We start from the raw sequence: 24227 nt of genomic DNA, 5'->3' as shown, positions 1-24227 counted from the left end.
TTTCCATTCCTGTATTTGGTCACCTCTCCTTACTGGAAAGAAAATTCTGTGAAGGCTTCCTTTTGCTCACTGCTCAATCTTCAGCACCCAGGCCCTGCTCTGGATGGCTATGGAGACTGTCAGGGATGGATTTATGCACAACAGATGACACTGAAAGTAGGTCTTGAAAAAAGACTCAAACTTGTCTGACATGGAAAGGGCTAAAAATATCATTGCCATATGCACATTTTCCACAAAAATATTGAAACATAACAATACATTTAACTTTATAGCTGAGAGACTCCCCAGGAAAGAATTCTCAGGATCCAGAAAAGGATCAAGATATGAATTAACAATAAGAAAACTGCCATGGTTCTCATGAAATTTTACAGATGAGAATCTGCTGTAAAATACATTTGGCTCCTGAATAATATAAACATGCTCCCAGTAATCTGTTTTATTGTTGCCTTTTTTTTGGTCACAAAAGTTCAATTTTATTCTTCTAGAGTTTTCCCTACATGATGGGACTATAGCTCTAAATATAAAAAAGAAACCAAGGAGAAGAAAATAGTATTCAATATCTAGGGCTTCAGAGTTCTTTAGAGGTACATCTATTCTACAGACACCTATGGTCATGCATTCTTGGATCATATTTCCCAAATATTACCTCTTTTTACTATCTGAAATTATCTTACACATATTTATTTTCTTGTTTACTTTCCATCTTCTTTCTCTTAGAAAGTAAATTCCTTCTAACAGAGCAGGTGCTTATCCATCTTCCCCATCATATACTTAGGGTCTTGTAACTGCCAAGCATACAGAGCACCCAATAAATGCTCAATAAATGAAAAAAAATTCAAATAATAAGTAAATGAATATTTTTATACAGGGAGTTAGGACTTCAACTTCTAGCACCTGTTTTAATAATACTCAGTCTCCTAAGAATTCTCCTAAAAACTTTCAAAAGTACAAGTAGTAGTGTGTCCACACTTGCATTTCTGGCTTTATCATATTCTGAGAATAGTATCTCGGGACATATTAGAGAGACATGGAGCCTGGGAAATGATTACTCTAATGATACAGTGCTAGAAGGAACAATGCAACAGAAAGCAAAGGCATTCCTCCAGCGCTGGTTCCAGGGATACAGCCAGGTAGCCCTGACTCACAGAAGTGAGTAGTGGCATTCGTGCCTGGGAAACTTCCACGTTACAGCATCTGTACTTAATTTATTCATCATATGATCACAGTTTAAAAAACTGAGGCAATGTGAACTGTCTCTAAAAGTTTTAGTAAAGCCAAACTATGAGTGCTTCTCCAATTTCCATTCCCTCTCTCTCTCCCCGCCCCTCTGTCACACACACATGCACACTCAAATTAGTCTCAATTTCATTACATTTACAAACCTAGGAACCAAGGCCCAAGTCTTCTCCATTTCTTCATCACTGCAGCTTCCGTCCCTCCCCCATGGCACCTTCTACTGCTCACCCTCAAAATTCACTCATCTGTGCATTCACTTAGTTATACATTTCATAAACAGCTATTAACATCATGTAAAAGACTTGCTCTGGGTTTATAACACTGTGAAATAATGCTTCACTGGCTAATGAAAGGACTCCAACTGTTGTTAATTCCCTGCCAACCACTGCAGGTAGTTATCAAGAGTGCCTTTTGTATGGGTCCAGTCAGCTACCAGATGGACCCTTCTTCTTTCCTCTGGTCCAGGTCCCCTCTGGCAAGGACGGCTTCCTTACAGACTTTGTGAACTTAAGGCCCACCGCCCTCTCACCTTCACCCCGCACACCAGGCACCACTAAACAAGGTCACGGATGCTCTCACTGCTGAATCTAGAGGCCAGACAAGCCAGATACACTGGAAGCTCAGTGATGGTCACCGTTTTGCATAAAGCTGTGATCCGTGCCACAATGGCTGCTTCTCTCTCCTTTGAAAATCAAACTCAGAGTAATAGTGGATACACCTGACTCAGATCTTAAGCATATGGGGAAAAAGAATGCCTACAGAACGTTTGGGCTTGCCAAATCAGGATATGTGAGCTATAAAGGGCTGGCAGCTTTTAATTTTTCCATCAAGAAACAATAATAAACCAACTCTCATCTACTATCACCATTTCATAAAGAAAATACTTTAAAAAGTAGTAAGAATATGATGTTAGTATAAGAAGCTGTACTTCCAAAGAAAGAACATTAGGCAACCTTACACCACACATGTGAAAAAATAATGGCATAGTGCGTGGAACCCCCCCCTTTTTTTTTTCTTTTTTAACGCCCTGTACTCATGCTGTGAATAGGATTCAAAGTTGTGGTGGACCAAGGGGCAATTAAGTAGACTATATTCTAAAGGGGTTGTCCACATGAGAAGGCAACGGTTCTCCTCACATCCCAAGCCATTAGATAAAGAATCAAGAAAGTCATCTATAAAAATATATGGCATTAAAGAGGGAGACCAACATCCCACTGGACATATGAGGTGTCTTTTCTGGTCTGCCTCCTGTGTCATACATAAAAAGCTTTAACTCAGATATGAAACTGAAGTTTAAACAAAAGAGACATAGAAAAATTGGGCAACAGAATTTGAGAACTCTGCTTTCCAATGAGAAAGAACAGCTCTATGAAGCACGGTTGGGCTCAGTGAGCAGAGAAAAGTAAAACACCTCTATGTTTGAACCCCATGAACTTAGAGACCATATAATGAATCAGATATAAATTACTTAGTTTTCTAAGCTGGCTGCAAGTCAAGAAAAACTTCTCAATGGATCAGCATGGGCCCACTGAGTAGCTTTTAGGGAAGGCTTTAGTCCTTGACACAGGAGAAAACTGGTTCTCAGCTCACACTTACAGACTCACATAAGTATGCTATGTTTTCTAACATTCTTTTTTCACTCTGGATATTCCATGAATAATGCCAGTTTCCCCTGATAGTACCAGACTCATTAGCAAACTCAACACTGGACAGGAAAATAACAGAAATACTTTTTATAGAGATGGCAGGGAGAAAGACGTAGCAGGCTAGCTAAATTCCACCCGCCCACCTTTCACTGCTCACATCCATTTTTTTAATCCACACTTCATCTTTTCTTGTGTTTTCCTCATGCTCTCTTTTGCCACTTTCCTACATCACTCTGATTTTCTTTTCACCCCTTTTCCTAGAGTCAAAGACCCTAGAGAAATTGTGGGTGAGCTGTTGCTATTTTTCTTTGCTTAAACATAATAAAATGTATCATTTAGCTCACAAAGGATTTTTCAATTTACCAATTTAAAGGCTTAAAATTCATGTGTGCAAATAGAGTTACATACATATACATTTATGTGTAATATTTAGGGTGGGGCAAAAGTGGGTTTGCAATTATTCACATAGAAAAAATACAATAACTAATAAGTGATAATACAAGAATAAACTCTGTGTTTCCCACACTCACAGTTGTAAACCTACTTTTACCTCACCCTGTATTCCCAGCACATTGCCCTCCTTTCCTTTAAGGGAAAAAACAAACCAACAAAAAACCCTGTATCTTATTTTACAATAATGAACAAGTATTTATGCATCTAAGAAGAATGACCTTAAAATAATAAAACGATCTTAATTCTCAAATATAAAACAGGATTTCACCTTCTTATCCCAGTAGTCACTGTTTCAAGATATACATAAATATCCACTATTTCAAGATATACATAAGACCTATTAAAAATATTCATACAGAGGAAAATTTCCAATAATTAGACTTTGTTTTATCTTCACTACTCAATTTTTCATTCTCCTCTTTTACAATTGTCCTTTTTAGAGGCTAATAAACAAAGAAGGCAAGTTTTCAGTGGAAACTGTGAAGAGAAATCGTAGTCTAGGTACCATTTATCAGATGCTTTTGAGAAATGCAGAGCAGGTCCCTGATGGCTTTCCTTCTGCATCTTCTACATGTGAATCAGTTGCTAGGAAACGTGCAAGACAGGGATTCAGTATTAGGTCTGAGGAACAATGAGCAAGCTTAACAGTTATCTGAATACTAACACACCATCTTCATAAACTGTTGTCTACCTTAGGAAGCTGAAGATTACAGGAGATGTTTTTCGAGAGACACAGATTTTAGGTCTTATCCTTTAACTACTATAAACAGATTCTGGTATTCACTGAAATAAGAAGTAACAGCTGTAGACACCTTGAAATCTTTTTCTTTTTTCCCCAGCCAGGAGTTGCACACAATCTGCTATCCAGACTGCAAGCTGTATTTTGATACTGCTGCACAATATATACATGGGCACATGTATGCATGCACATGTACAACAGAAAAGAAAAACAAACCCACACGTATCACCACTACCAAATAAAACAGTTGTTGAATAATTACTAGAAAAGCAAAGGAAGGGACTAGAAACAACATAAGGGTGTGAACATGCGCATGAGCGCGCTCTCTCTCTCAGGGCTCAGTCCACCTGGGTTTAAGAAAGGGAAAAAGAATTCTACGTGGAAGTTTCAAAAATATGGGATCCATGAACTTACTGTGCTAATCTCAACAGGTTTTTGGGAGAATGGAATGAGATATGCATGTACAAGCATTTTTAAATTGTATATAGCAGCATACATATAAAGATGGAAAATAGGCCATTCCAGTGAACAGGCATACGAATGGGACTCAGTTTTGAAAATCAAAAGTAAGGCAACTAAAAATCATTAATGGGTGAAGCATTTTCATTTTTTTCCAAAAAACTTCACATATAAGTTAGACTGTTTCATTAATATTAACATTAAAGCAGTAAGTTGGTGTGAACTGTTAATATGGAAAAGCAATGATTAAAAGAAACAAAAACCACAAGAATTTACCTTGTGCATGTCCCTTAAAAAGATGTGAAGTTGTTGCATTAATTCCTCCAGAACTTTAAAGTAGAAAAATATATAAAACTAGGAAAGATGTAAGAATGAGTTTTAAAATGGACTATTTCAAATATTGTCTCTGTCTATCCCATGCTAGAAGTAGCTCTGCCATCACTTCTACCTTCAAAAAAATAAACTTACAAACTGTAAAATCTGTGAACCACTACCAAATTCAAATTGTAACTGAATCACAGGCAGGTTACGAGGTCTTTTTAAGGAGTTTCTTACAATCCCAGTGGCTGACATATTCTGGGAGTGTCAAACCCCCAGAATCTGGGAGACTCCATGTATTAGTTGGCTAAGGCTACCACACCATAATCCCACAGATTGGGTGGCCTATACAACAGAAATTAATTTTCTTACAGCTCTGGAGGCCAGAAGTCCAAGGTCAAGTTGTCAGCAGGTCTGGCCTCTCTCGAGGCCTCGCTCCTTGGCTTGTAGATGGCCATCTTCCTGCTGTGTCCTCCCATGGTCTTTCCTCTGCAGAGCATTCCTTGCAGTCTCTTCCTCTTCTCGTAAGGACAGCCGTCATAGGGGCGCCACCCATATGACTTCATTTAATTTTAATCACCTCTGTAAAGGCCCTATCTCCAAATAATATCCCATTCTAACGTACAAGGAGTTAGGAGTTTAACATAAGAATCCTGGAGGGACACGATCTAGTCCATAAGCAATCCATTTCTACTGATCTCAGCGCAAGACTAAGCACCACGAAATGCTGAACGAGAGACCAGCTCCACACACAGGCTGCAAGACACTCCTCACTCCAGGTCCTTATCAGGAGAGGAAACAGTAAGGGAGGGCGCGGATGTTCACGAGAAATTATGTTAACACACATAAATATCAACTGGGCTGAGGAAACAGAAGTCTTTTGGACTCACAAACTAAAAGGACAAACACTGACATGTCCTGCTGTTTTCAAAAAGTTTCTCATCTCTGCTAAGTTTGGCATTTACTCAAGCAGGGCCTTCACCTAAACGGAAGTGCCCTGCTAAAATTCAAACTAGCAGCAAATATTTGGGATGGGACACAAATAACAAATAACAAAGTTGTGTGATGACTTTGCAAATTATCTTTCAAGAGGAGTTACAAAAAAAAAAAATCACTAAAAATAGTTCTTGAATATTTCTAAAACTGACTGGAAATAAAGAGGCAAGTGAATTGAGCATACTTTCACTCTTAGCCTGTGCTGTAATCGCATCTTTAAAACTAACATCAGAGACACTGCCTTATACAAAAAGTAATATTCTTAGGTTTCTCAATTTTTTACCATCTTCCCAATATTTTCTCATTTCTCCCTCAGAATCATTCCGTGAGGAAGCAAAGGCAGAGAAAGATGAGGAAAATGAAACCGAGTGAAGTTAAATGACATGCTCAAGGTCACAAACTGATTACCAAGGGAATAATACTGAGAATGCAGGTCTTCTGACTTCTCAGTCAGCACTCTTTATTTTTGGGACTTAATGGCACTCAGGTCACTGAAACTACAGTCTTGCATAATTCACTTTATTTAGCACTGGGATGTAAAAGGCTGTAAATAAAATTTTATTTGCTGAAATTCGACACATGATCACAAAATGAATTTAACCTCAAATAAACATAATTCTGACCACTCTACAATAAATGTAACATCTGTAAGACATCAATCACCTTAAATTTTAGCAATAGCATTTTTGTTGAGAATTTATTTCACTAAGCCAAATAGGTAAATATAATAAAAATTCAAAATAAAAAAAGAAATTCCCACAATTAGTAATATGAGGCAAAATTTAACCTAGTAACTAGATGAATTCATTAACCAGATGATTTTATTAATCTACCACACATTTCTACTAGGCTATAATATTTCTTCAGCTAACTGAAATCAAGGGGAATAACTGAACCTTTGAACAACTGGACTATTTAACTGAGCAGGTTAGAGAAACCAAGATTACATAGCCTGAAGGGAAAACCAACTATATGAGTATCAGCTACAATAAAACTTGTTTAATTAAGCCCTTAACAGGTGCCAGACTAAGTGCTTTTCGCAGATTGTTTTGCTCAGTCCTCACAACTATTCTATGGTGGGTGCTATTTCATACCCATTTTACAAATAAAGAGATGACACCTTGGTTAAATAATGTATCCAATAATCCATACTGAAAATGTGGCTAAACCACAATTCATACCCAGCTATGATTAACTCCAAAGCCTGTACTGTTTTTCACTCTAAAGCCTTGATCCTGAACACAAAGAATAATGACACAATGCCTATCACTACTAAAAACAAAGAAATGGACGTATAGAGCATACACACACACACAAATCCATAAAATTTCTAAATAGTGTGTACTAATAAATATAAACTCAATATTATGGAATTTCCTCTAAAACTCTTTAAAAAAACAAATTATTTTTCATTCATTCATTCATAAAACAAAATTGTTGAATACAGGCTATGAACCAGACACTCTAGGTTCTTAACCCTGTGGAGGTCATGGCTGATCTGAGACATACAAGCTCTTTTCTTAAATATTGTTACATATATCAGATATATATGTTCAAGGTCATGACTAGCTTGAATGTTATGGCTTAACATTAGTCATATACAAACACATATGCACACAATATATGTACCAAAATTTAAGAAAAGAGTTTATTTGTATCTCTCAGATCAACTGCTACCTCCACCGGGTTAAGAATCTATGAATAATATGGCATGATCCTTGCCCTTGACAGGTCCAGAATCTACCAAGGAAGATAAACATATAGAAGAGATTTTAAAAGGCATTAATGTGGGCAAGGGCATAGACTAACGTTACAAAAATGCCTTATGAAGGGGCTTCATAAAGCTGTTTTTCACTTTCCTTGCAAGCCAATGACATACGCTAGCTGCAAAAAGGCAAATCTCTGGTTGGCCTAAGTGATATGGACCAAATACATAACTTTCTCATAGTCAGGATTTATTCAAGGGGAGATTTTATACTACTTAATATTATTTAGGTAAAGGTAAAGATTATTTAGGAAGGTAAATTATATGGTATGTAAATTTTACCTTGATAAAAAATTTTTAGACAAGGATGAATGAAGTTTGTATTTTTCAGAATTTTAATAAACATATTTTTTGAGACTGACCTTTAGGCATAACAGGAAAGAGAAATGTGAAGTTATATTACTTTAAGGAATGTGTTCATGAGCCAACCTACTACATCACAGTGTGTCCTCCATATGGACCAATAGATCAAATCAGATCTCATATTTCAACACCAGAAAAAGCTGTACTTCTTCCAAATAACTGATACACTTTTTAATCAAATGAGCACCATATATATAATAAATGATCATGTTGACCCCCTTTTCTCTGGCTATTAGCATTTTTTATACAGTGACATTTTAATTTATTTATGTCAACTTTATTATACATGTACACACAAGAATTTAAAGAAGATTTTAGAAATACATAAACCAAATACCACAAAAAAAATAAGTGATGAAACATCAGTTAGAGACCCTGTTCTTGCTTACGTCCTGTGACTAAGTTATTCAGTAGGTTAGCAAAACATGTAGAAGAAACATGAAATTGCTAAGAGCTTACAAAAGAATTACAAGGTTGTAGATAAGGTCATAATCAAATATTATGTTAGTGACCTTCCAATTATGCCAACACAAAGGACATTACTGTCCTGTTACACACATCATTCACAGAGATTAAACTGTATGTTCTTCCAAGGTAATCCCATCTCAAGAGGGCCAACTAGTGCCCTCCAACCCCCAACCCCCAACCCCCAGAAACATAGCAACATGGAATAAAATCTGGCATGCCCAAGGTCTATGAGAGTAAGGGGATCTTTCCTTTTGACCTTTGACTGCCTATATAGATTCCTACATCCTCCTATCTCCCCATCCACCTGTTGAAGTTACAGCTTTTCTTGTTGTGGTCCAGAGGCGCTGATGTGCAGCAGGTTGCTTAGCCAGTAACCATGACTTTCCCACCAACAGGAAAACTGTATCCAGACTCAGTCATGGTGGACATTTTGGTCATAAAGGTGTGGCTATCAACAAAGCGACATAGACAAGAGGGCTTTTGGTATAAGGAGACCTTCTATGACACATTCATTGAGACATGTCCCTCTATGTTGCTGACCTTATCTGAGAGGTTTGTCAGGCCCAGCCATGTCCTTATCCTGGGACTGAGGAAGAAAAGGAGCAAGTGGGGAAGGTGTCAAGGGACAGACAGCTTTGTCATACTTCTCTCCTTTTAACACATGAATAAATTAATATAAAATTTTTGAGGCCAGAAAATAAAAATAATTTTTAAATGTTATATGGATCACTGACCTAACTCAAAAGAATGTTTCTATGACCATAATTCATTAAGATGCTCTTTTTAAGGTAAAATTTTATCATTACATTGTGCTTAACAAGTACTGAGTATAGAAATATAACGTGTATAACTGTTAATGATGCTCAATATTTTGCATTTTTATATCTATTTTGAGGCTCTACTATAGATTCATGTTTTCATATAGGATTTAAATTCAGTAAGTACTGCAATATACAGATAGAAATAAAATATTTCTAAGGTTTATTTATTGTGTCACCTGAATGCTCAGTTTTTCAATAAACTATACTTTAAAACAAAAAGCAAAGCAAAACATACATAAAAGTTGTAGTTTTACTAGATAATTAAAAGTGCCTACTTTGAAATCACCTTGTTCACATCTATTCATTTACCTACCTTCAGTCCGTGCTATTTCATCAAAAGAAGATATTTTCATGAAAAACCCTATCCTGAACAATTTAAAAATCGAAACATCTTCAACTTGAAACAACGTATGGAATAACTGCCATTTTTTACTTTACTCAATTTTACTAACCAATACTCATAAATATCCATTTCATACTAAATAAATCACAAGTGGGGTAAGTCTCCACTATTAAACTTATTTTCAGTTGCAGTACTTGAATTAACTGTTGACTTCAAATAAGCAGTTGAGATTTTTATTTATGTACCCCGTCTTACAAATCATGATGGTTCTTAACATGAAGTGGCACCATCAAAAGTAAACATGTGTTAACAATTTTAAGAAAAAAATTTCTGGAGCTTTCTGGAGTAACAAACTGCAAATCAAAGGAAGTTTGAATTTTTTCATTCCTTGTAGTGTAATCATTATAGTTTCTTTCTGTTATTCGTACCTCCCTTTACTCAAAAAAGAAAAAGTCATTAAACATTTAACATGTTTGTGATGTGCAAATTAAATTCTTCCTCATTCTACCACTTTATACGAGAGTCATATTTATTTGGAAATTGGGTAGATGGGGCATTATATTTTAAAAACAAGTCTAACATTTTTTTAAATTGGTGATTCTATCTAAGAGGCAATTCTAAGATTCTATTAAAATGCTATCTAATTATTTACCAATAGTAATCCATAGCAACATAAAATGAGACAGTACTAATGAATTATAATTCCCAGGACACTGTTCTAGACTATTCTGATAATAAAAACACAATTAACTATACCTAAAAATCATCTCAGAAGATTGCACTTTACAATGAACAATTTCAGGTTATCATAATGCAAATCACCACTATACCATCAGATGAAAAGACTTTCTGTAAGGTGGATACTGGGGTTAGATATGTTTTGCATGGCTCATAGTACAATGATTCTGAAACTGTTCTTCAAAGATGGCCACCTGACTTATTACAAGTCCGTATTAATTCATTAATTCTGCAACTTCTCATATCAGTATTTGTCTAATTCCTGTTCACTGAAGGCTGCAGTCACCAAGGGTAAAATAAGAAGTACCTTGAAAAAAAATGAATGTTTTCCAAAATTGGATGCTTCAACATAAACTGAATCAACTAGAATTGCGGTGATACACTGTGAACATTTATAAACCTACATAACGATTTGACATAAGGAAAAACATCATTTCTCTATATTAGAATTCAGCAGAGCCAAATATATACTACATGAGATTCCAATCTGCAGCGTAAAGTATGATTACTCATAACACAAACTATGAGGCAATAATTTAGATCTGCGATTCGCAGGTGAGAGAGGGATGCTCACTTAATGGGCACATCAGTCACAGGCTCACTGCCCTGCCCTGTTCTCCACCTTTGTCTTCTCTGCTAGTGAAGAATGACAGAATCATAATGGAAATGGGACACGGAGAATGTCTGAAAACCACAGACCCAGAGTGGAAATTTATATATAGTTCATTAAATGTGTGTGTGTGTGTGTGTGTGTGTGTGTGAGAGAATTAAAACAGTTACATAATCAAGAATAAACCTGATTTTTTAAAAAGCAATACCTATGAAGGGAGCTTATGAATTATGCTAGCCTTAACTTCCACTTCAAACAGAATCATGTATGAATTACTCTATTTAACAACTAGGATCTTAGATAAATTTCAATTTATCTAAGTATACGATTTTTAATGCAATGCTAGATTCCTAATCAAGTAATGGGTATCTCCAAGGATCAAGAAAAAGGAGAGATGAGAATAGTTAACCACGTAATGAATGGGAGCTGATAGCAAGAACCAAATTTCAAAATTAGAGCAATCCTATAGGGAAACACCGATAAGAATCCTTAAGTCTAGGATTGGCACGGTGCCTTGGGCATGCTGCACAGTGGAGTAGCTGATTCTGAGACACCTACTAAGTTGGATTATTGAAGGGTCTACAAACATCCCAAATCCCTAATATGCCTTAACTTCCAACATAAAACATCAAATCCTCTTCAAAAACAAGACACTCTCAATAAGTACTGATTTTTAAAGAAATGCATTAAATCTATAATTTACTGAGCACTTACAAAGAAATTTCTCTCAGTATCTCATGTAATACCACACAACAAAAACAAAAATATTCCCATTTTATAGAGAGGAAACTGAAACACAGAAAATTTATGTAACTTATCCAAAGACACAAAGCTAATAATTATTGGAGGTAAGATTAATGCCTAGGCAGCTCAATTCCAAAGCAATATCCTTATCTACAACCTTATTTTGCTGCAGTATTTGTGCAAACAATAATTGTAATAAACATTTTTATCTGATTACTGTGTGCCTAACATTGTTGCAAGCCATTTAATTCTCACACCAACCCAATGAAGTTTACAGATGAGAAAACAGCCAATCCCACAGTTCACCTATCTATAAAGTCAGCTTCTCAAATAAGATAAAGCTAATCATTGACTCAAATGTCTACTTTCTTCTTTTAACAGAGCAGACACGAATTTGAAGCGTGTCAAACATGTCTAGACCTAAGTCACACCCAAATTTTGAGAAGTCTTAGAATCAGTCCAGCTTCCAAAAGATGAATTAGGCAAATGGTGAAAAACCTAGACCTTCCAAAGGCATTCAATACCCAAGTTGAGCTGCAAGGTACGTTTGGTAATTCTCTATTATATGTCAATCTCCAAGCTTGCTCCTTTACAAACTACATCTCATTTAACCTTCACAAGAACTCATAATTGAAGAGCTTCTTGCTGAAAAGAGTATCTGTCACTTTTAACACATCTACTTTCCAGCTACTCTTTCTCTGTTTATTGTCAATATAAAGAAGATTATTTACTAATGGATAAAGTAACTAATATCTACCTAGGAGCACCCACAAAGGCATAAATGTAAGATTTTTTAAAATATACTTTATAGGATGCATAGCCACTACTCTAAAATATGTGCAGTTGATATAGTTTGATTCTAAATTATCTTCTCTCAAAAGAAATTTTATATAGCTAATTGTATTAAACAACAGACTGAGTGTGAAAAAGCTAATATGCATTTTAATATAGAAACCCTCTCTACCCAAATCAATCTTGCTTATTATAGAACTAATCTGTAGTTACACAAAAAGAAATTTATTAGTGGCAATTTTATAGCTGAATAACAAGATTTTATCTTCTTTTCTCCTCCACTTTTTTCCACAAAGTGTCAACTTTTTCTACCTCACACCCATCAGAATGGCTTACAGCAAATACCAAGTATTGGTGAGGATGTGGAGAATTTGGAACCCTGCATATTGTTGGTGGCAATGGAAAATGGTTTACCCACTATGGAAAACCGCATGGAAATTCATCAAAACATTAAACAGAATTATCACATGACCCAGATGAGCCAGATCTAATTAGCAAACAGACACACGTCTGTTCATTTACTTTCTTTTTCACTAAACTTGACCAGTATGAGAATTTTTTGAACTACCGAACCACTCTGACCGCACTCTGTGGCTGGGCAGTAGTTGGCGTGCAGGTGCACAGGCTCGTGCGGGGAGCAGAGGGCAGCCATTCGTTCATTTTGCTGTTAGAAACAGAATGGATGGAATGGCTAATTGTCTAAAAAGTATTTTTTTTTCAAATTTCCAGAATAAGTATATATCACTTTCAAAATACGAAAATTGTAAACACAGGACCTTTTCTCGAGTAGAGAGTGAATAAATAATTCAGAAATCAATGAAATTAAAAGTATGTATGTCCTAGAAGCTCTGTAAGTTCTTTAAACTGTTTGGGAAAAAAATAGAGAAGCATACAAAATTAACCGTGATTGCCCACCACAAAACTCTCTTATCTACAATTATGCCTGAAAGCAACTAAAAATTATTTTTAAGATCATTAAAATTAATCACACTGCTAGAAACTAGACTCACATGATCTTTAAATGACAGTGAAAAAGAATAGCCTTATATAGCATGTTGAAGGCTGTATATGGTTCTAATAAGATCAGCTTGTTTTGAATTTTTAGCTACACTACTTCCTAACAGGATGACCTCTGGGAAAGTTACTTAGCTTCTCTATCAATTTTTACAACTGTGAAGTGAGAACAATAGTGTCAAGTTCTTAGGCTCACTGTAAGAATTAAAGGAAGACAGGCACAAAACTTCACATATAGAAGCCATTTAATATGAGTGATGGTGCACTTCTTCAAATGAAAACACACTATCCAAATAAGGAAGATACAAGGCAATGAGCCCTAAAGTTTTTTACCACACAAACGTGCCTTCTCTGTGTTACATTTATAACACATAATGGGTTTCATGGGAAAACCTAGCTTTTGTATCTAAGCATTTTTCACTTCTGTGGTCATTAAACATCATCCAAAGATCCAAAGTGTTAAACCAGTATAGGTATAATTCTGACAGAATTAATCATTTATTTCAAGAAAGTATTTTAATTTAAAAAAGTTTTAAAATTTGAGATTGAGCAAAGTAACATACCTGTTAAAATCATTCCTTACAAGGTAACATATTTTGTTGTCTGAAACTTTGTTACTAAAAATAGAAGCAATAGAAGAGCCAAAAGAATTTTACTAAAGCATCAGAAGTAGGGAACATTGTAAAAGAAGCTCCAGAATAAAAAATAAATAAATAAATATTAAGAACATAGAGGAACAAACTGATTAATCCATCATTTCATGAAGTTATACCTAAGATACCTTCAATTCCGAAAAGGTTATGATTCTGTGACTTTTGTGCTACATACTATGTAATGTAGAAAAACTCTACCACTAAAACAAATGAACCAAGCTACTTCTGTAATGCTATGATGTGGATGGTCCACAATTCTCCTTCCAGTGATCTACCCTAGAGAAAAATATGTACAAGTGCTCAAGAAAACATCTTTCATGACAGCACTGATACAAAACAACTTAATGTCCATTAACAGAGGAAAGGACAAATAAAATCTGGTTTATTTATACCTGAAATACCATATAGCAGCTAAAAGGAATGAACTAGATTTATAGAAGAGCTGATTCAAACTGATGCAACTTAACTGCATAAAGCAAACAAGTAACTAAACAATATATGCGGTATGACACCACAATTATAAAAACCTGTGTGTGTTTGAGTGTCTGGAAAGATTCTAAGTCCATATCAGATGGGCAAAGAGAAATTTAGTTTTATCTGTAATATCCTAGCCTTTTAAAGGGAGGCTGTATTTATATATTACTTATTAAATTAAACTATTGGGTTGGCCAAAAAGTCCATTTGGTATTTTTCCATAAGAGGGCTCTAGCAGCACTTAGTTGTCTTTAACCTCATTTGAAACAACTTTGTTAGACTGCATCGTGACAGCTGTCATTTCAAGTGTATATTTTTTAAAAACTTATCAAAGTTGATGAATTTTTGTGCAGCCATTTTCATAGTGAAGATGGAAGAAAATATGCAATATTTTTGGCATGTTAGGCTTTATTATTTCAAGAAAGGTGAAAATGAAACTGAAATGCAAAAAATAAAAAAAAAAGATTTGTGCAGTATATGGAGAAGGTACTGTGACTGATCTAACATGTCAAAAGTGGTTTGTGAGGTTTCATGCTGGAGATTTTTCAATGGATGATACTTCATGGTCAGGAAGACCAGTTGAAGTTGATAATGATCAAATCAAGACATTAACTGAGAAAAATCAACATTATACCATGTGGGAGATAGCAGACATACTCAAAATTTCCAAATCAGTAAACTTATTGGTGAAAATTAAAAATGTGTCTTTTATCTTACAGAAAAAACTAAATAGACTTTTTGGCCAATACTTTAAAAAAAGAGTTTACGGTCTTTTTAACTATTTGGGAAAATAGTTAATCGTAACTATTGATCATAATATTTGATCATAAATATTAAATTCTTTATTTTCTTTTTTAGCCAAATGAGATGCTTATGTCTATAAAGTCTTTTAAAACATTAACAAAAAGTACCAATGGTTGATTTACATTAAAAAGCAATCCACTTTTTCAAATCCAATTCAGGGACCTGAATCCTAACAGGATAATAACAAGTTAAAAGCTGTCAATGAAAATCACAGACAGACAGACGTTTCTTACCTAAATTCAAACAGTATTTTGAAAGTAAGTGATTTGACTACATTTCTGACCATATTATTTATTTACACCTGTTCAATTCGAAAAGAATGTGACATATTGCCTCTAATTTATACGGCCGCATGGGAAATTCAAGGAAGAAAATGCATGAACTAAAAAGGAAGCAAACATCTCCTGAGCACTTCCGTACTGCATCCGGCGAGAGACAGACCTTATGTTGATGTTTATGAAATCAAAAACTAAAGAAATATCTCCTTAAGATATAAGGTGGTGTTAAGTCAGAAAAATTATTCACAGACTTCACTGAGCTCCGAGTTGTTTGGCTCTAGAAGTGACAAAAGTAAAGTATCTAATTATATTCCTTTTCTTTGTTTTTCACCAGAAAAGACAGTACAAGCCCTGCTGCCTGACACAGTGGTTATTAGGAAAGTCATTTTAAGTTACCTTCCTAAATCGAGTAATTTATATTATCCTAAAATATGTAAATGTCATTCATTCTGGAATATTGTGATGTAGGACAAGGCTTTTCTCTGAGCATGAATTGGCTGGCTAAAGCATTGTTTTTCTTGCTAAAACCACAAATGTAATTTCCATAAAGAACAGTGAAAACTTAAAACAGTTATGCAAATTCAACAGAGAATCTGTCTGATTTCAATGATTCTCTCCTAAATCTTTTACATTCATCTTGCCTACGGTTAATTCAAGAGCAATCTTCTTTAGTGACACCTTTACTGAGTCTCTCTAAATTAGCACTCCACTTAGAATTTCACAGAATTCTGTCCATTTTATTACTTTTCTTTCCCTAAATTCCTGTAATAGATTATATTATATAATTACAGCAACCAGCACAATGCCATAAACAGATTCAGGAACATACCTAAACAACTTGGGATAACAGACAGCCCAACAGGTGATAGCAGAAGTATGAGGTCATTCTGAAAGTCACCCACTGCCTGTGAGCACAGTGCAGTTTACAGAAGGTTCTAAGAGGGTTGAGTGCCAAGTAGTTCACTGGATAAATGTGAGAAGTGGAAGTGCCTTAGGGCGGTATCTCTGCACTGCACCTTGTGCAAATGTTAGAGTCCATTTAGTAATCACCAGGTATGTTCTTCAGGCTGCGTATAATAAGGAATCCAACCCCCTGAGATGCAGGTTGCACTCACTGGTTTCATGAACACTGACTAACCTTCCTGTGCCAGAACCAGGTATTGGGAGACAAATAACGAGTTATGTAGTTTCTGAACCTCAACAGTGCTGAAAGTTGAGGCCAAAAAAGTGAGGGCCATGCTGAGCATTTGCAGGATTAAACATCCTGCTTACCCACTAGATGCCAGTCTCGCCTTCCCCTGAGCTGGGACAACTGAAAACGCCTCCAGATGCTGCTTAATGTCCACTAGGGGGCAAAATCGCTCCTGGATGCGAACCATGACGTTGGGGTGGACCTGGAACTTTCCATCTAGAAAACTTCGTTGGGACTCGTAGAATTTCAAATTTGGGGATTAAATATCTTTGTGGCCTTGTCTGCAATTCAGAGAGGTAACCTGTCAACAGTCAGAGCTGGCTGCGTAATTCACGGGGTGGAAGGCAAAACGGAAATGTGGGACCCTTATTCAAATGCCAGTAAGAGATTCAACACAGCAAAGCATCAAGCTCAGCACAGGGTCCTTCTCAGCTCAGGGCCCTGAGCAACTGCAGAAGGCACACGGCTGTTATGTCAGCCCTGCCAAGGGTGCCTAGTCAAGGGCAGGGCAGGGGTTAGAACCTGGGACTCCTGGCGCTCTTTCCACTAAGCTCAAGCTCACATTAATATCTATTATAGCTCAGTGAATCAAGAGGTTTTTAACATTTTAGGTCCCTAATTGGTCTTCCCCCTCCCCAACCCCAGGTCTCTAATTTGTCTTTATCACACTTTTTCACTATATTCTCTATACTTAGCAGAAATGTTGGACATAATAGTGAATTAACTTGTCACCTCATTTTTTTAAAAAAACGTATTTTTCAACACAAAACTACTAAATTAGATTGACATTTCAAATTATAGAGCCATGAATTCACTTGTGTTTTATTGGAAACAAAAAAAGAGTTTATTACAGGTTATTAATAGCATCTGTCTCCTGTGTTTGAATGCTAGAGAAGATACCAATGATGTTCTTTTGCCATTTGGGAACAGCTCCTCTTCCCTCAAAAATTATCTTTGGCAATGAATTAATTCTTTAAATTATCCTTGCATTTGGCAAGTATTTTGATCCCACCTGTGGAAATTAGCATTGTTTCTTATATGATCAAGGAAGACATAATCACTTACTATAAAATGTCAAAATGTGTTGCTTCTGGATGTGAGATTTATGTCTATTGCCTGTGGGCGACCACAATGAACCTAAAAATTGAGCTTTCATGTATCACCAGTTCGGTCTTACCTGCTGAATATCATTCGGACATAACTTGACTCTGCCTTTTATTTCTTTTCTTTTGCTTTGTCTTTTTTTAAAACATTATTCCCAATGCAAACAGGCAAGTGATGATATCCATGCCATAGGTAAGGTTGCTTCCAAAATGTACGTAGTTAGTTGGTTAGCACTTCGGTTAAGTAATGTTCAAAACAAAAAAACTGAAAGATTCCCGACAAGTGTTTGGAATCCAATTTTACCGTCGCAGAACAGGAAGTGTCACAGGAAGTTACACATCGGCAGTCAGAGACAGTGCCCCTCTGAAACTGGGACTGAATGACAGAATATTTGACAGATGCTGCTTCTAATTCTTTGCTTTCCAGTTTCTAGATTCAAAGTTGTTGGTTAGAAAAATCCCTTCTATAGCTACTTCTATGATCCTTCAGACATAAGGAGAAACTAACAAAAATGCAGTGGTAGTTACAATAAAAAATGTTTTTCAGTTTTGTATAATCAAAAGATATATACAAAGGATAGCTTCTAAGACACCATTTGCAAAGAGGGTAGTCCAAATTATCAAGTAATGTTACTAAATAAAATGGGGGGGTAATGGGGGGGAGCAAGTTTTCTACAAAGGGTGAGTGAAGTCTAAAATTTACAGTAGAATGGAAAAGGGATGAACTAATGCTCTTTAAGAGCAGAGGATTTGTTTACCATCCTCTTCCCCGTGCCTAGCATACTGTACACGATCAAGAGATATTTATTGAGTGAATGAAATAGGTTATCACTTTCCAATAAGGAGAGAAAAAGAAAAACAACAGGTGTTTCTCATGAAATATAACGGAATAAATTGGCACACAGTGGAATAAAATCTGACTTCTCATTTCCTTATATGAAACCTGCTTTTAAAAAATGCAAAAGGTGTCCTGGCTGGTGTGGCTCAGTTGGTTGAGGCGTAATTAAAAGGTTGAGGATTTGATTCCCAGTCTGGGCACGTGCCTAGGTTGCAGGTTCAATCCCTGGTCCGGGCACATTTGGATCCCCTGTCCAGATTCATACGGGAGGCAACCAATCGAGGTTTCTCTCTCCCCTTTCCTCTCTCTGTAAAAGCATGAAAACATGCCCTTGGGTAAGGCTAAAAATTTTTTTTTAATGAAAAAGGTGCACAAGTTAATTACTTTTAGCACATATTTGCTTACTTGCTGGGATGATAAACCTCAATAGTCATGATTCTTTTACAGAGTTTATAATGTGCCAGGCACTATTCTCACAGTTTTACACAGTAACTCATGCAATCTTCAAAGGCATTTTTTGAGACAGTGAAAACTGTAGCACAGTGAGGTGTGTTTCTAGAGAGGTCTGCCTCTTTACTATGCCACACAGAGAAAGAAAACTATAGAAACAAAAAACCTGTATCACAGAAAGCATTGCTTTCCTACTTTACTCATAATAGGAATGTCACAATTTCACAAATCTAGGAATAGACTAAACTTTTTTTTTATTGCCAATAAAATTTAAGGTTATCCTCTGCCAAAGTTTATAGCAAACAAGATTAATGGTTTGTTTTTCAAAATAGGGGAGGAGCTAAAGATCCTTTTGCTTGTTTTTTATTATGGTCCATGACTTCCTTTGCTTCTTTTCACCTATCTTTCAAACAGTCTTTCCTACACTCTCCTAAAATGAATTACAGCAAAAATCTGTGCATTTTATCCTCAGCTCTAATTCCCAGAGGCTATTCTTCTTATTCTCTGAAAGGGACCCTGTAAACAAATACTGAGGCAATGCCAGAGCCCTGTGGTACTTTCCAAGAAGTACATCACACGAGATCAGGAGAGCCTCCTGGTTGGTCTCTGCTCCCTCTCAGATCTAGTAGTAGGGGATTGCTTAACCTTATATGTTCGGGATGCTTAACAAAAGAGAATATTCCCATACGACATTTACAGGAAATATCTTCATTTTTTGAGGCTTAACTACAGAATTAAGAAAACCAGTGTGGATTTTCCTGAAATAGCTACAATGGTAGCTGCGTCTTCCAAGTATGTATCTCCTAATAATTACTGTTAAGTATTTAAAGTCACCATTAATCCCCACAGATATTCAAGCAGACAGCTCTGTAGACATAAAACCCTGAATCTGTAGGCAAAATCTGTGTCAGAAAACCTGTAGAAACCACTGCAAAGTCTGAGTCTTAAGAGATTGAGCAGAAGGTTATAATAAATAAAGCTGCTAATTCAACAATAATTTCCAAAGGTTGCCAGGAATTTTTATATCTCACTACTATCTGCCAAGTTAGTATTATCTCCATCCTGGAGATAAAAAAAATTGGGTTCAGAGATGTGAAGTAACTTACCCAAAGTCACACAGCATCACAGTCAGGCCTTGAACCCACTCAAGCCTGTCTTCTTGCAAAACTGATCCCATATTATATAAGACTCATTATCCTAAACCTTTAACAGTAAGCCACTAAGGCATTTCATATATATTTAGTTTGTATAAAGTATGTATTTGTCCAGTTTACCCAACACCTTTATTGAAGAGGCTGTCTTTTTTTCCCCATTGTGTATTCTTGCCTTCTTTGTCATCAACTAATTGACCATATAGGTGTGAGTTTATTTCTGGGCTGTCTATTCTGTTCCATTTATCTCTGTGTCTGTTTTTATACCAGTCCCATACTGTTTTGATCACTAAAGCCTTACAGTATATTTTTAAGTTGGCATGTGTGATACCCCTAACTTCGTTCTTTTTAAAACATTTTGTTGGCTGCTAGGGGTCTTCTGTGGTTCCATATAAATTTTAGGATTATGTGCCCTAGTACTGTGAAAAATGCCCTTGGTATTTTGATAGGAATTTCAGAGAATCTGTAGATTGGTTTAATAGTATGACACTGCAACGACATCAATTCTTTCAAACCTTGAGCACAATATATCCTTCCATTTATTTGTGTCATCTTCAATGTCTTCATCAACATCTTATCATTTTCAGAGTATAGGTTGTTCATCTCCTTGGTTATATTTATTCCTAGGTGTTTTATGCTTTGTGACGCAATTGTAAATGGAATTGGTTTTTTAAAAAAATTTCTCTGATAGTTCATTATTACTCTAAAGGAACACAACAGATTTCTGTGTATCAACTTTGTATCCTGCAGCATTAGTGAATTCACTTTTTGGTTTTAATAGTTTTTTTGGTGGAATCTTTAGGGTTTTCTATATATAATGTCATGTCCTCTGCATATCCTGACAGTTTTACTTCTTTTCCAATTTGGATGCCTTTTATTTTTTTTTTAATGTCTGATTGTTGTAGCTAAGACTTATAATACTATGTTGATTAAAATCATTAAGGAGTGGGTATACTTGTTCCTGACCTTAGAGAAAATCCATTGAGCTTTTTCAGCTTTTCACCACTGAGTATGAACGGTGGGTATATTATATATAGCCTTTATTATGTTGAGGTATGTTCCCTCTATACATGCTTTGTTGGAGAGTTTTTTATTAAAAGTGGATGTTAGATTTTGTCAAATGTTTTTTCTCCATTTACTGAGATGATCATATGTTTACCTTTGGTTTTATTAATGTTATGTATCACATTTATTGACTGGCAGATGATAAACCATCCTTGCATTCCTGGAATAAATCCTATTTGATGATGGTGTACAATCCTTTTAATGTATTGTTAAATTTGATTCATTACTGTTTTGTTCAGAATTTTTGCATCTACATTCATCGGGAATATTAGCCTACAACTCTTGCTCTTTTTTTGTAGCATCTTGTCTGGTTTTGGAATTAGGAATGTTGGCTTCATAGAATGAGTCAGTTTTTGGAATCTTTTGAAAAGAACAGGCATCAATCCTTCTTTAAATGTTTGGTACAGTTAACCTCTGAAGCTGTATGGTCCAGGACTTTTGTTTGTTGGCACTTTGGATCACTGATTCAATTCTGCTACTACTAATCAATCTTTTCACATTTTCTGTTTCTTCCTGGTCTTAGAAGGTTCCATGTTTCCAGGAATTTATCCATTTCTACCAGGTTGTCCAATTTGTTAGCATATAATTGTTCACAGTATTATGATCTCTTGTATTTGTGTTCTCAGTTGTAAATTCTCCTTCATTTCTGATTTATTTAGTTGGGCCCTCTTTTTCCTTGACAAGTCAGGGTAAAGACTTATCAATATTGTTTCTCTCTTAAAAGAACCACCTCTTAGTATCACTGTCCTTTTCTACTGTTGTTGGGTTTTCAAGTGTCCATCTCATTTATTTCCGCTCTGACCTTCTATACCCTTGACTAACACTGGCCTTTTGTTTGTTCTACTTTTCCTAGTTCCTTTAGGTGTAATGTTAGTGTTTGAGATTTTTCTTGTTTCATGAACTGCCTGTATCACTACAGACTTTTCTCTTAGAACTGCCTTTGCTGTGTCCCATAAATTTTGGAACATTGTGTTCCCATTTTCATTTGTCTCAAGGTATTTTTTTACTTCTTTGTTGATTCAATGGTTGTTTAATAGCATGTTGTTTAGCCTTCATGTATTTGTGGTTTTTTATAGTTTCCTTCTTGTGTATGATTTCTAGTTTCATATTGTTGTTGTCAGTGAAGGTGCCTGATATGACTTCAGACTTCTTAAATTTATTGAGACTTGTTTTGCGACCTAACATATCACCTATCTTTGATAGAATGTTTCATGTGCACTTGAAAATAATTTTTGAATGGAATATTCTGTATATATCTATCAAGTCCATCTGTTTTAATGTGTTCTCTAAGGCCAAAGTTTCCATGTTGATTTTCTGCCTGGATAATGTATCCATTGATGTAAGTCAATGTTAAAGTCCCCAATTATTACTGTATTCCTGTCAATGTCTTCCTGTATGTCTGTTAGTATTTGCTTTAAGTATTAAGGTATTTCTATGTTGGCAGCATACATGTTTACAAGTGTTACATTGTATTGCTGGACTGACCCTTTTTCCATTATATAATGAACTCCTTTGTCTCTCAATACAGTCTTTGCTTCAGTCTATTCTGTCTGATATAAGTATAGCTGATGTGTATAAGTGGTCCTATGCAATTCAAACCATGTTTTCAAAGGTCAGCTGTATTTCTGATCTGCAGTTGGGAATCTGCACACACAGAGGGCTGACTTAGTTAAAATCAAATGTTTGACTGTGTGGCGGGTCAGTGCCCATAATCCCTGTGTTGTTCAACCGTCAAATGTGTAGATATCCTAGCTTTCTTTTGGTTTCCATTTGCATGCAGTATTTTTCCCATACTTTCACTTTCATTCTGTGTTTGACCTTATATGTAAAGTGAGTCTCTTGCAGGCATCATATAGATGGGTCTTGTTTTTTGTTTTTTTTTAAATACATTCAACCAATGTATGTCTTTTGATTAATCCATTTACATTTAAAGTAATTACTGATAGATATATGCTAATTGTCACTGTGTTCATTTTTTTCTGACAGTTCTATAGTTCCTTCCTGGTTCTTTTTTTTTTTTCCTCTTTCCTTCTTTCCTGGTGGTTGAGGAGATCCTACAGTGTTATGCTCACATTCCTTTATCCTTATGTTTTGTGTATCTACTATAGGTTTTTGTTTTGTGATTACCACGGGGCTCATACAGCCATGGCTAGTGAAAATATATTTGAATTTCATAAAGCTCACCTTTCACAGCAGAATATTCTACCACGTCTTGAAGTATACATACCCATAATAAGGGCCTACTCTGAGTTATAATCTATTCCCCATACCAAAGGCTGATTCATTCATTCATTAGTGGTATTTCCCAGGTTTCCCAGGAGACATAGCAAGTGTCTCCTTTAAAATTAATTCTAAAATAATAATAAACCACTTAATGCTTTATAACTTTCACATCTGAAATTTCATTGTACTCATAAATGTTTGATCTATTTGAAACTAAAATGTTAGAACCAGGAGTAAATAGTAATAACTCCTAATACACGAATAAACTCCAAATAGTCTGGGAAAAATTCACAGTGAGATTCTAAACACAGCCATCTGCCCCTGGAAACAGGGTCAGTCAAAAATAATCACTGTGCACTAAATTGCATGTCCTCCTCCCCAACCACTCGAGGTTCCTCAAGGCTTCAAGATAACTGAGTCACACACAGGGAGGGCTTCTCAAGCTCTGAGAACTCCATGTCCTCCTCTAAATGTCAGGGGTCAAAGAGAAG

The 24227-nt window shown here is 35.8% G+C and overlaps 1 protein-coding gene and 1 non-coding gene across 2 annotated transcripts in view; one reads left to right on the top strand and one right to left on the bottom strand.

The window, feature by feature from the left end:
- SLC2A13 (solute carrier family 2 member 13) overlaps nt 1-24227 on the bottom strand; it is a 273437-nt gene that overhangs the window by 172402 nt on the left and 76808 nt on the right. The window lies entirely within an intron of this gene.
- LOC129085170 (small nucleolar RNA SNORA67) lies at nt 8563-8717 on the top strand. The gene has a single exon (XR_008530670.1). It is a non-coding gene; the product is annotated as a small nucleolar RNA SNORA67 (small nucleolar RNA).

The sequence above is a fragment of the Pteronotus mesoamericanus genome, unplaced genomic scaffold (genome assembly GCF_021234165.1).
Source record: "Pteronotus mesoamericanus isolate MK-2021 breed Mesoamerican mustached bat unplaced genomic scaffold, CSHL_Meso_final scaffold_21, whole genome shotgun sequence".
Taxonomy (NCBI): Eukaryota; Metazoa; Chordata; class Mammalia; order Chiroptera; family Mormoopidae; genus Pteronotus; species Pteronotus mesoamericanus.
The sequence above is the reverse complement of the archived record's forward strand: the minus strand, read 5'-3'. Positions and strand labels throughout refer to the sequence as shown.